The 13937-nt window shown below is 39.5% G+C and overlaps 2 long non-coding RNA genes across 3 annotated transcripts in view; one reads left to right on the forward strand and one right to left on the reverse strand.

The window, feature by feature from the left end:
* LOC136254613 (uncharacterized) overlaps positions 1 to 13937 on the reverse strand; it is a 522347-nt gene that overhangs the window by 175100 nt on the left and 333310 nt on the right. The window lies entirely within an intron of this gene.
* LOC136254624 (uncharacterized) overlaps positions 1 to 13937 on the forward strand; it is a 39855-nt gene that overhangs the window by 13834 nt on the left and 12084 nt on the right. Inside the window, exon 2 of the long non-coding RNA XR_010700581.1 lies at positions 7913 to 7958. This is a non-coding gene — a long non-coding RNA (uncharacterized lncRNA). The remainder of the gene's footprint in view (positions 1 to 7912; positions 7959 to 13937) is intronic.

A 13937-nucleotide genomic window follows, 5' to 3' on the forward strand; every position in this document is an offset into this window, starting at 1 on the left:
TACTGCAATCTGTCGACCTATCCAGTAATAACGAAAAGAAGTTGGCTTTAGTAAGCTCATTAGTTAATGACTGATACTTGGATTGGGAAATAAAGTGACTAAACATTTTACATGCAACATCATTGCAGTAGTTAGTTCCCAGATCTACACCATGTAGAGCTTCTAATTGGCATAGTTTAGGATACTTAGTGAAAGCCATCTTTTCAACAGCCACAAAGTATGCTATATCAAACTTAACCTTAAGTCTGCTACGTTCTTGTTCTCCAATCTTGGAAAATGCTTCAGTGATAGAGCCTGGTAGTGCGACAAGTGACTGGCCCTTTGCTTGTACTTGTTCCCTTTGCTCTATCTCCATAGCATGTATGTGCTGATCAGCATTAGCATGGTCTGTGATATTACTGGTCCTTATTGATTCAGCACCTTCAATCCACTTTGGGCTAAAATGTTTCCTTCCACTTATCCTAGCTTTGTGCTTAGCACAGATCCTACATTTTAACTTAGTTACAACTCTCTTTCCTTCAATCAACCTAGAATCACAATTAAGCCATGAAATAGTTTGATGACTACGATCTAACTCTGTCAACCATTTCTTGTATGTGAAAAATGTCACCTCTCTTCTCTTTGAGCTGCTCTCTTCTTCAGAACTGTCCCGTAAACGCTTCATAATAAACACATGCTTACAAGATCAACTCAATGCACAACCCGCTTTATATAGAATTATTGATATATAGAATTATTGATAGGGTTTCCAACTCAAAATAGGAAGGTGCTTCCTTTTGCTATTTCTGGTGATTTTCACACAGACTGACCTTTAAGATAAAGTAAACAAGTGCTAATTTATTATTGGATTGCTTGTAGCATTGAGTATCAACATAAGTTTAACACACAAAAACATACAAAAAGTGGTCACGTGACCAAAAATATCATAGTAGTTAAATTAGGAAGCTTATTAAAAAATCATATTATTGTAGGGTGACCAAAGTCACAATTAGTGTACTTTCTTGCCTTATAATAAAGACTTCTACATCTTGTAGTGTTATAGCACCTCCTTTATAGCTGTAATGGGATTGTTAGCCACGTGACCGCTTTTTTGGTACAGTTAAAACTGCACTGATATTGAAAGTAATAGACAGTTTAAAAATATGTCAGCGCTTGTTTGCTTTATCTTAAGGTCAGTCTGTGTGAAAATCATGAGAAACAATGAAAAAGGCTGAGGAATCATCTTATTTTGCAGTGGAAATCCTATAAGAAGGGATTTTTGGTCACATGACCACTTTTTTGATATTTACACATGTTAAAATTGTGCTGATAGTGACTGCTGCAAACATTCCAATGACAACTTAGCACTTATTTGCTTTCACTTGAAGGTAAATCTGTGTGAAAATCTCCTGAACAACAAAATGAAGCACCTTGCTATTTAGAGTGGAAACCCTATTATTGATACACATGATTGTGGGATCTACATGTGTTACAATGTAGTAGCATGAAGTCCAGCTGCTCAGAATTGTGTACTACAACTGACAGCAGCTAAGAATTGTGTTGCAGCTGCTTGTAATGTAAGTGGGATAGCCTTTTTAATTGTCCAGAAATTGGCCGGTGGCCGACTGTTATTTCGAACTCTGTGACTGACGTACTTGAAGTTGTGCCCTCAGATCAAGGTGACTCAGATGTTGGTGCAGTAGCCGGACAGGTTAGTAGCGACAGTAATTATGATGATGCTGAATTGCAATGGGATGAGCAAAACCATCAGACTGAAGTTGTGCAAACACGGCACCTAGACCCATGACTGACGCATCAGTTTCCAGGACAAAATCTTCATCAAAACTGGGATAAGCCAACACTGGACAGCTAACCAGACATTGCTTTAGCTGCTGGAAGGCCACATCACAAGGATTGGTCCACCAAAAGTCAACATCCTTGCGAGTTAACTGATGCAATGGATGGGCAATCTTGGCAAACTGAGGTATGAATCTTCTGTAATAGGAGGCCAACCCCAAAAATCGCTTTAACTCTTTGATATTCTGTGGTGGAACATAGTCTTGAACACCAGCAACCAACTTAGCATTAGGTTTGAGACCTAAAGGAGTTAAGACATGTCCCAAGTACTCTTTCTCTTTACGTAAAAAACAGCACTTAGTAGGATTAAGTTTCAATCCAACTTCTCTCAACTTTTCTAGGATAAGACATAAGTGGTGTAAATGTTCTGTGAGGGAAGAGGAAAACACCAGCAGATCATCAATGTATGCAGTCACAAATGTGGGACCATCCACTGGGTTAACAGCTGTCATGACCTGTTGCATCAACTGCTGAAAAACACTGGGAGCATTCATCAAGCCGAAAGGCATGACTCGAAACTCAAAGAGTCCCTGAGGTGTAGCAAAGGCAGTCTTCTCTTGTGAAGTTGAGTGTACCTTGATCTGCCAAAAGCCAGCAGCAAGGTCTAGGGTTGAGAAATACTCCAATTTACCAAGTTGATCCAGGAGGTCATCAATCCTGGGAAGTGGAAAAGTGTCAGCTTTTGTGACACTATTCAATTTGTGATAATCAACGTAAAACCTGTGGGTGTCACCCTTCTTCCTGACTAGGACAACTGGGCTTGACCATGGTGACTTGGAGGGCTGAATCACTGACATTTTCTGCATCTTCTTCAACTGCCTTGCCACTTCCTCTCTAGCCCAGTATGGCATCCTGCGTGGGTGTTGTCTGATGGGTCGTGCGTTCCCAGTCTCAATTTCCATCTGTATTAAGTCTGTCTCACCCCGTTCTCCATCTGATAAGACAAACACATCATGGTGATCACAAAGAAGTTGGTGCATTAGGTCCTTTTGCCTTGACGGTAAATCAATATGGCCAAAGCTCTCATCCAACAGTCTCTTCCGTTCCTGCAATTCAGCATCATCATAATTACTGTCACTACTAACCTGTCCGACTACTGCACCAATATCTGAGTCACCTTGATCTGAGGGCACGACTTCAAGTACATCAGTCACCTGACCCAGTACTGACCCTCCTGTAAAGTCTCTGTAAACTCAGTATCATTCTGGATTGTTACAATCACTCTACCATTCATATCTGGCTGAACAAGTGAATTGTGTACAGTCACTCCTGAGGTATCACAGCTTACCTCTAACAGTAGTGGACCACTCTTAGACTGTTCCTTGCTATCACTAACTGTCACAGCCACTCTCACAGTCCATCCAGCTGGAAGTGTTGTAGTTCTGAGTACTCGTACCTGTCTTGCCACTACAACTGAAGTATCAGGAGCAGATGGTAACTTCCTGCCTGGCCAAACATTCTGGTGGTATTCCACAATGCCTAACTGACTACACACTCCCTCTGAAAGTATTAGCTGTTCATGGGCATCCATCTTGATATAAATGGGACTGCACAGTACTTTGCCATCAAAAATGATCTCTAGATCCATTCTACCATGCAACAGAAACTCTTTCCTATCATAAGTCCAAGGTACACGGTCAGGCTTCTTGAAATCAAGTTTCTTCAATCTTGCTGCTGCTGCCACCTTTTTAAATAGCTCACCACCCATAATGGTGATGTCCGCACCAGTGTCTATTATACCTGAGGTGGGCACACCCTGTACCTGGACATTAACATACTGAGGCTTACTGCCCTTGTCTTTGACCCAAACAGTATCCACACTGCTATCAGAATCTGAATACAGAAATGTATGTGGATCCTCCGGACTGCGAACAGTTGAGCCATTCTCATTTGGCCTTGTAGTTACTTGGCTACTCCCCCCACTGCTTTCTGTTTCCTTACTCTTACTCTGCTTACAGTACTTTGCTATGTGGCCTAGTTGGTTACACAAATAGCATCGCTGCTGATATCTAGGGTTACCATTACTACCACTATTTGTCTGACTACTACCTCCGGTCTGCATTCTACTGTTCTGACTGGGCTTAAAAGACTTATCTTTAGTGGACTTGTCATCATACCTTCCCTTGTTAGTAAAGCCACTTTGGGACCTGCTGTAGTCGTGCCGCTTCTTTAGTTCAGCTTGATGCTGTTCTTCATTCTTGGCAGCCATACACAACTCCTTATACGACATAGCTCCAGAGGCACTGGCACTCCTTAAGATTCCCAAATGCAACCCCTCTTGCAGTTGACCATACAGCATGGTTTCTCTAGTCTTCCTACCAAGCTTGTCATTGCCAAAGGCAATGCGAAAAGCTTTCTCCAATTGGCATATATAGCCGGCCACTATTTCATTATCAGTTTGCACTATGCGTTGGAAATCCTGACTTGCAAGCACCTTGCTGCAGGGGTCTAAATGCTCTCTCAAGTTATGGACTGCTGTTTCAAAATCCAAATTAAGTCCTGGCAGCCAATCATCCAACCGCACTGATGGATCATCACCATTAAACAAATCAATAGGTGGTGCACGACCACGTCTACTATCCTTATGTCGTTGCTTCTCCAAAACTGACACAGTCACCGATGACACAGAGTCATCATTTGAAGAACTGGGAGTTCTTTGCTACTTCTGTGCAGCTAACTGGGCTTTCAGCACTGCAATCTGTTTGCCTTTAGCTACCACCATTGCATCAAATTCCTCAACTTGCCCACAACTTATCTTCCACAGTTCCTTGATGCGAACCTTCTTCTGTTCAAGTGCTTGCATAACTTCTTGTACAGTAGTTGCGCCTGCAGTGTATCCCGCTCGGTAGTAATGTCCTCCACTGTCTGGCGCAGTGTTTCTATCTCATCAGGCTCATCACCTGACTCCTCACTGGAGTGTTCACTCTCACGTACAATCACTTCAGGTGTGACTTCAGTTGTGGATGCTGCCACTGGGACAGTCAAAAACTCTCCCTTTTCGTCACACAACACAAATGCGGCTTCACTCGAGTACCCCTCGAATACCACCTGAATATTACAAGGGTCGTGACCTTCATCACTTAGTTTGTCCTCGACCACCAACCTCTGGTCATTGATTGAACCCGATATTGTTATGCCCAACGCTAGGCCTAATCGACGCAGCTGGCCAGCTGTTATGCGTGTCAAATTGAGCGGGAGTCGCATGTGAGTTCTACCTGGGGCAGACATGTTATCAACCACGTTGCCGCCTTCTGCCGTGAGTTCTGCCTTCAACCACGTTTCCGCCTTCTGCCATCCATTCACCAATGAATAAAACACAGTTTTGAAATGGAGGGAAAAAAAACTCACGCAACCTGAACTTTCTTGCTACTGAGAGTCAGAGATAAAATCTTGACACCTTGCTGGCTGTCTTCCTGAATTCCACGGGTACCAAAAAGTCGTCAAAATCAGTGATCAATCTGTTTATTATCTCAGTAGGACCTCCACTGTTGCCCTGGACCTGGCATTGCACTTGATTACCCGTCCCATAGCAAACACCAAGCGGTCCACTATGACTCCAATTAATGCACCAGACCGACTCTAATAATATTCACCACGCATGCATACAAGTGCACAATTACAACAACATACAATAAGTGCCTATAAATAGTGTACAGTTAACAACTACTGTTACACTTGTTTTAGAGCAATGTATATAGCTATCCATCAACAATTTTCCTAGTGCATTTTTGCAGAAGCATAATTACTTAAGCTGTAAGAATGTTGGTTAAGCTTGGTTAATAGCTACACTAAACTCAACATGAATTGACTAAATTGAACAAATAATAATACTATACAGTGTGTCATCACAGTATCCTCTACTCTACCACCCAAATCAGTTATGATCTGAACATACTCGCCGGTCTTCGTATTCCACAATACTTTAGTGTGCAGGTCCCCGATTATCTGATCTTCAATGCCGAAGTGTTCTATAGTGTGAGCCATTCCCAGCAATGCTATGATAACCAGAAATGTGCCCTTCTCCGTAACAGCCATGCTTTCCACAATAGCTAAAAATAATCATTCGTCATGATATTATCACATGAGCACGTAGAGAGTGGTGGTAGACTAGTTATGAGACACTTAGCTAACTTCAAAGCATTGCTATTATGTGACCGGATCTGCAAAAACCCGACATAATGGCGCATTTTTCAAATTCTTTATTGTTGAATATTTATAATCTACTTAGCCAAGTGTATACTCTGGCCAAGTTTCAGCCTCATATGGCAACAACTTTTGGAGTTACAGCCCTACAAAGTAGCAACAACAGAAAGATCGATTTGTACAGCAACTATTGGGAAAAAAAATTACATGCGCTTACAAAAACGGCTGTAACTTACAAATACAATGCAGTACAGAGTTGCAACTTGCACCATTGTGTTTGCCATGAATAGGGGAGTCCATTACTGGTAAGTTATTTCTTCTATCACCATTCTTCACTGCATACAGAGACGAAATCAGTGAAGAAAAATTGATCACGTACGATCATTTCGACGTGACGTAAACAAACGTCCATAACTTACGTATCCTTTAGTCTACTGCAACAAAACAAAGATTTGTGAACTCCTCTTGAGTAGGCGAATAAAATGATATCCAGGTTTGTATCATAAGACCCTTCCTTCACAAAGAACAAAGCGTTAAAAAAGTTTATGAATTTTTTCTGATTACGCAAATATTTTACCCATTGCAAATCAATGGCTTATACTGAAAATTTAGGCTTGCGTCATTATGTCGGGTTTTCGCAGATCCGGTCACCATTACTGATGTAGCTAAAATGTATATACAAGAGCCTATAGTACTGAAGTCCTGATCATCCGCCCGCCCATGTCCTTTTGTTGCCTAGAAAGTGACCAGACTCTAAGGTATGACTAACATTGGTAAGCTCATATCCCACGGACTGGGAAACACAGTTTGTGTTTATAAGGACTTATACTGGACTATATACAAAAGAGTTCAATATTCTTTAGGATCTGTACCACCACACATTGTCAGTGATACAGCTACCCATCTAATTATCATAAACATCACACCTACGGTACATGTATAACTTTAACATTTTCAGGCATAACATGCCATAATAATTAGCTGGTGACAGAATTTCAAGGTCTAGCCAGCTACAGTAGCAACGTCTATTAAGAGATTTTTAATTGCCAAATAAATTTTATCTACATAATTAAGATTTTTAGCTACACATTGTTACATAGCTACAAGCACTTCGTAGTAGCCCATAAGCACTGCAAGACACTTATGGGCTTCTGCTACTACAGTACAGTTTTTCAAAATAATATATGGATGTGCCGAGTTATGTTTTCTGGTGAGCTAGAGAAATTATAAGCACCTGAGCACTCATTTTCATATAATTTCTAATCGATAAGTGACGTGAGAATAAAAGAGCCGGGCTACATGTGATTGCTTCCTATTGTTCCATGTCTGATTTAGTCATGAGCATTACAATATACTGTATACTGTATGTGCAAATTTTCAAAGTACACTGTTTTTTTCTGGGTTAAGATTTTTGCACTTTTCTTTTTGTGTGTCACTTGTTTTTCACTTGATCAGGTTACCTACAGTACTGCTTAGATGTAACATCATCTCACAACAGTACAAGTGATTAAAGAACTTGCTATTTAAAGGGTGTGACAGCCGTATCACTGGCAAGTGTTCATCCTGTTTCGTTTGGGATGAATACTCGCAAACAAAGTAGGTGCCATACCCTTTAATTAGCAAGTTTTTTAATTGCTTGCACTGTCACAAGATGACGTTACATTTGAGCAGTACTGTATTATACGGCATAGAGCTAATCTTGATAATTGTGGATGAAACTTCTGTGGATAGTAAAGAAACTGTAAAATTCGCAAAGAATATGTTCCTCAATCTTTTGTACATATACAGCTGAAATTTGTTTATGCAACTCCATAATACTAGCAGGCTAGCTGCCTGTATGGTGCATAGTGTATTTCTCATTATTCTGTATGTTATACGTAACTGCTAGTCATGTGTGTATGTACATCAGTTAATGTATTGTATGTCATTGTAGGTAGCGTGTACCCATGGCTCAAAAAAGATTATGGAGGCCAAACTTGGTGAGTTGATGTGTGTTGGTAACATTTCAATATAACACTTCATTTAGTCATGTTATATACATGTTAGAGATGCAACGATACAGTGTGTAAACGTATCGATATATTGCCTCTGCTGTATCATGATACAGCAATATATTGCGCAATACAAAGTGGAATCTAAGCAATGGTATACAGTATGTTGTTTCAAATGTTGTTTTTTGTTTTTTGAGAGAAATATGTAAGTGAGCTAAATTTTCTTCGAGAAGCATTACATACTACTCAATTTAACCACAATGTACAATAATTTGATTGTCAGCCATATGTTAATAAGCCACGATATGTTGATATATCACAATACGTGATATATTGATACGGTTTGACTTTGTATTGATACAGCGATATTGTCTTAAAACGATATGATATGCGATATATTGATATATTGTTGCATCTCTAATACATGTACAGTGTATAAGTTACTGATCATAGTGTACCACATGAAGTTCTATAGTATGTGTTGTGTACTAGTGTGATAAAGAAGTTGTGTAGTACATGTCCCCCTGAGGTTTGGTGTTCCAACCATTAGTTAAAGCATTTACGTGGGCGAAGATCAAACAAATAACATTGTTATTTATTTCCATACAACACTGAAAGGACAGTACATTATTAGTGTTGTACCGATATGCATATTTTCATATTTACCGATACCGATTTTTCACCCATTCCTGTAGCCAATATGCCGATATTTAACGATATTCTTCAATTCTATAGGTCAGGGGAGGTGGAGCAAAAATCATCTAAAGTTTATCTATGTGTATAACATTATTTGTAATAATTTTAATTACTTGCGTGGGTGGCCAATTCTACAATGGTTGCTACCAGCATGCCACTAACCTCTTTCATGGAAGTGAAAGCCAAGTAGTTATAAAACACCTAAGTCAGCTTTTCAAATGGAGTTTTGTGGGATTCCAGACCCTTTGCAAATAGTGATTGGGTAATTCCGTGGACAGCCGACAACCTTGCAGCCACACTATTCACAGATAAACAAGCCTAAATGTTATAAACAGGTACAGCAAATAAATGTTTACCACTTACCTCTGCATTCACTGCTTTCTTGTAATATTGTCACGTGTTTATTACTGTCATTAATGATTGAATGTGGGTTTAGGTTATCGACAAATAATTTCCTCTTCATGGCCGATACCGATACTTGTGAAACCACCTTATATCGGCTATTACCGATTATTCAACCGATTATCGGTGCAACACTATACATTACTGTGTATGGAAAATACACCATCACTGGGTAACATTTTAAATCACCAGAAGTACAGTGTAGCCAAAACGATACTATCTGTTTGTTTTATGACCAAACTTGTACTATATAGACACTTACCAATTGTCTGATGGTGGAAAACTGACATAGTCCGAGTACACTCTGAACAAGACTACCAGAAAGCACTTTAAACCAGCTAAACACTGTAGCGAGTGCAATATGGGAAAAATAGCATGAGGGCGTGGGCGAGAGACTAATACAGCACGAGGTGAAGGTGCTTTAACTAGTATTTAATGTATGATGCCATCTATGTTCAAAGGGGAAAGTGTGCTTTATTTTCCTTTGAATGGTAATAAAGCACACATAAACCATAAGCACAACCCACATAGATACTGGAACACCACAATTACCCCCACTAACAAAGTTATCAACAATGTTACCATAGTAAAAATAACAACAATTTAATGGCAACACACAAATGTTTGTAATTCCACATACAATCCAGTCTTAAATTGTTTACTAAACTGTCCATCATTGTTCTTCAGTGGCTACTTGATATTGACACCTTCAACTTTATCGTATTGATGGCCACACTCACGAACAACAATTAGAAAGCTGTACAAACTGTCTATTACTCATGTACACCATAGCTAGCTTCCTCAGTTGTTTTCCTCACCCTCCTGTCCCACTACTAAGTTAATTCTGGATCTGACGGATCACAAATTGCTGAAAATTAACCTTCTGCTAATCATGAGTAAACGTTAGTTTTCTCACTGCCATTTATAGGTCATGATAAAATGTATTAAACAGTTACCTTCTTCTTGATTGCAACTCCAGATTCATATATTAACCATACTTACACTATGAATCAAGACTCACGGTAGTGAGTCGCACAGCCAGTAAAGCAGAAACACACACCGCAGACAATAAATGACGGGACGGCTACAAGTGAGGATTTTACAGGAACGAACGTTGTCAAATTCGGCCTGTCTGTAACTCACCCATCATTTACGCTATCCCTCTGAAACTCTAGAGTTAAACTCATCATGTTACTAGTAACTACCACACAAGCAGTGAAGCAAATCCACATAGACTGTTTCAGGATCAAGGTTGCTGACATCAAAGGGAAGGTTTCTTTTTGTTTTTCGCATACGGTTAGACACAACCGCAAGCATATTCCTTGCGTTCCTTTGTGCATTTTGAACATTGATTGCCCTGCTATCACTTCCATATTCTCTCAATTGCCTCAACATTCACATCATCAATTTTTCCATACATCATTACCTTACAGTTGTAATTTCAGTACCAAACGAAGTTTCAGTCATCCTCAGTTGGCCTAGAGGCCATATACAAAACCCTTATTGTTGTTTTTTGCAATACTTGCTTGGCATGTAGGGCAATGTGTCTTTAAACTGTTCTAAAAGTTTCATTGAGATTGTTACATATGTTTTCAAAAATGGCTGGTTTGCAATTTGAATTTAGTCGCCCCCACATAATTTGCTCTCTAAGGCAACGGCTTAAGAATTTTAAAGTATGATGCAGAACACAACTGTTGTGACCAGTTATTGGGCTGTGAATAGTAAGTGTAGTTAATCAGTGCATGTAGCCATAAAGAAGTGTGCAAAAAACTATACAATTGTTTGAGAATGGCTAGTTTGAAATTTGAATTTAGTCACCCTCACGTGATTTGCTCTCTTAGGGCGCAAATTTAAAGAATGACACAGAGCACAACTGCGATTTCCAGATGTTGAAACAAGCTGTATGTGTATTCAATTAGTGCATGTACAGTAGCTAGCTAGCCTAAAAAGGAGAACCACCATTTATTTAGAATTGTGACCATGCATTTTATAGCACCACTGCACAAAATTATATGGGTACACATGTAGTTACAGCATACAGAGGAAACATGAATACCCAACAATTTTCACAATAATAAAAGTAAGAATTGTACAATATAAATAATAGTTAGACATCGAACTATACGAGTCTATGGGATTTACAAACCCGAAAGACCCTAGTCTGTGGCACGAGGGTGCTACTAAGGGCCAGAGGGTTTCTAAATTCTGTGGAGCCCATTGGTTCAATGTCTAACTAATTTAGACTATAGCTCGCTCACCTTGACAACCATTATACGTTGGGTATCTGTACATTGTAATGACAAGTCTTCCCTCCGAACAAGAAAGAAAAGAACTGCTTTGCTTCCGTAGTGACGAACTGCTTCAATTTATTCCGGACGAAGGAACATCCATGCAGTACAAGGATATTATTAGTCTGGGGGTGACTATAATTAATTCTACACCCATGCTACCTGAACTTATGGAAGAGGAATTAGATTTTTTTTCGTGAAGCTGTACAAGAAGAGTGGAGAAACCTCGACAATGCAAGTAACACTATACATACTGGCTCTACCAAACTGACGTTAGGTTCTGCACACACTCTAGTCCCAGCGCAGAGCTACGGGCCACTAGTATTGTTACAGTAACTGCTAATTACAAGACGAGACAAGAGAACACAAAATCAGCTACTACCAACTGCAGAATATTTGTGAAGCCTGTTTATGCAAAGAAATCAATGATGCAGTTCAGACATTAGTGCCAGAAAGAACCCAAGTGGACACAAAATACTGTGCTACTTTATGGGAACAGTGGGTGAAACACCAAACTGAGACAACTGGAGATGTTATTCCTTAACTCATAGACATGAAGGTTGAAGAACTGCAGCATTGGTTATGTGCATTTGTACTGGAAAAAAGAGCAAAAGATGGAAATGAATTTGTTCCCAACAGTCTTCATCACATATGTGCTGGAATTTTGAGGTTCCTCAGAGCTATTGGCAGGCAAAATGTTGACTTTTTAAGGAACAAGGGTTTTTACGATTTTGGATGGTTCTGGATTCTGAGATGAAATGGTTGCAGGCTTCAGGAGTTGGAACAAATCTAAGAAAAGCTGACCCGCTCTCATTTGAAGAGGAAGAGATACTCTGGCAGAAACAAATCTTAGGTGACAGTACGCCACAATCTTTGTTAAACACAATGGTTGATATGAATGGGCTTTACTTTTCTCTCCGTGTAGGTGAAGAACACAGAAACCTACGTCACAACCCAGCTCAAATTCGTTTGATAGAAAAACCTGGTGAAAGAACCTAGTTAGAATATAGAGAGGATATATCCAAGAATTTCTTAGGGGCTTGAAAGGCAGGAAAATGCAACCCAAGGCTGTTTATCATCATGCCAATGTTGACCAGCCAGAAAGATGTTTTGTACGGCTTTATAAGCAGTATAATAGTCGACCATTGCCTAAACCAGAAAGGGAATGCTGGTTTACCAGTTGGACACAATAAAGTATGTGTAAACAGCTGGCATCTCAGGATTTTGCACTAATCATTCCTTAAGAGCAACGACTGCTACTCGATTGCACCAATCTGGTTGCATGGATGAACAACAGATTATGGAGAGAACGGGTCACAGGAGTTTAGAAGCTGTCAGAAGTTATAAAATGAGTTCAACAGAGCAGCTTGAATAAATGTCTGACATTTTAAGCAATGGCAAGAAAAGATTACATAGCCAAAGCCCACACATTGAGGTTGACAGTAATACTATTACTCACGATTCTGTGTCATTGGAGTACATTGGACACTGTACAGCTCCTGTTTTTAACTTCTATTATGGATCTATAACTATTAATAACTACTCTCAAACGTGATACTCAATAATAGAGTATACTTCTAGTACAGGTATACATATCTTATAGGCTAGCTGGCAGGCTGACATATCTATAATGTATTAATGTTACTTACTGTTACAGTATGCTGTAACTCTTTATTCAAATATAGTACAAAAAGAATTATGTTTGTATAACAGTATAGCTAATGTACAAGTTTAGCAACATTGCCTGAGGGGCAGGGATCTATAGAAATTAGATCCCTGTAAACGGCCAATCAAATATGAGTATTTCACCTTTCTATAGTCTAATGATTGTGCTGTAAAAATAATGTCTCCACTTCTCCAGTGACCTACCATGGTAGCAGGTCTCACACGACGACATATTTATCCAAACACAGATAAGCAATGGGAGTAAGTACACTGACAACGAGTTGGTATGACTCCATTTGTAGAATCCAGATGAGTGGGTGTGGCTCCAGTATGTCTAAACAGTTAACACAACATTCTTGTTATAAATATGTACTAGAGTTGCAACAGTATATATTAAGTACAATGATACATAGTTTCCATTGCATCATTATCAAACAACACTAAGTACAGGATATTGTTGCATCTCTAGTATGTACACTCCATCAGTACAATCAAGGAAACCTGTCTTAATGGCCACCAGTATAGAAAGACAACCTCTCTCAAAAAGCCAATTCCAAAGTGAGAATTTATACATTGCTGCCTGCTTATTGAGCAAAGGTGGCAATAGACAAGCTCCACTGTAATTTATTCACATGATCTGATCCTGTACCATCTGTCATAGGATGAGATCCACTTGGCCAGGACAAAATGTGACCCAAATGTCCTGACTCAACCCACTTATGACCCAGTGGCACAATAGAACTGAGTATTTATGTAGGAGATTATAATTGAAGGGGACAGTGGAAAAGGGGACATGTGCCATTTTAGATTGTCCATTTTCTAAATATTAGAATGGCGTGGTTTAACCATGTGAATAATATTGTCACTAAGTAAACAACAGAGTTTAAGAGTTCATGGCAGTCTCAATATAACTTTT

This window comes from Dysidea avara, chromosome 1, assembly GCF_963678975.1.
Source record: "Dysidea avara chromosome 1, odDysAvar1.4, whole genome shotgun sequence".
Taxonomy (NCBI): domain Eukaryota; kingdom Metazoa; phylum Porifera; class Demospongiae; order Dictyoceratida; family Dysideidae; genus Dysidea; species Dysidea avara.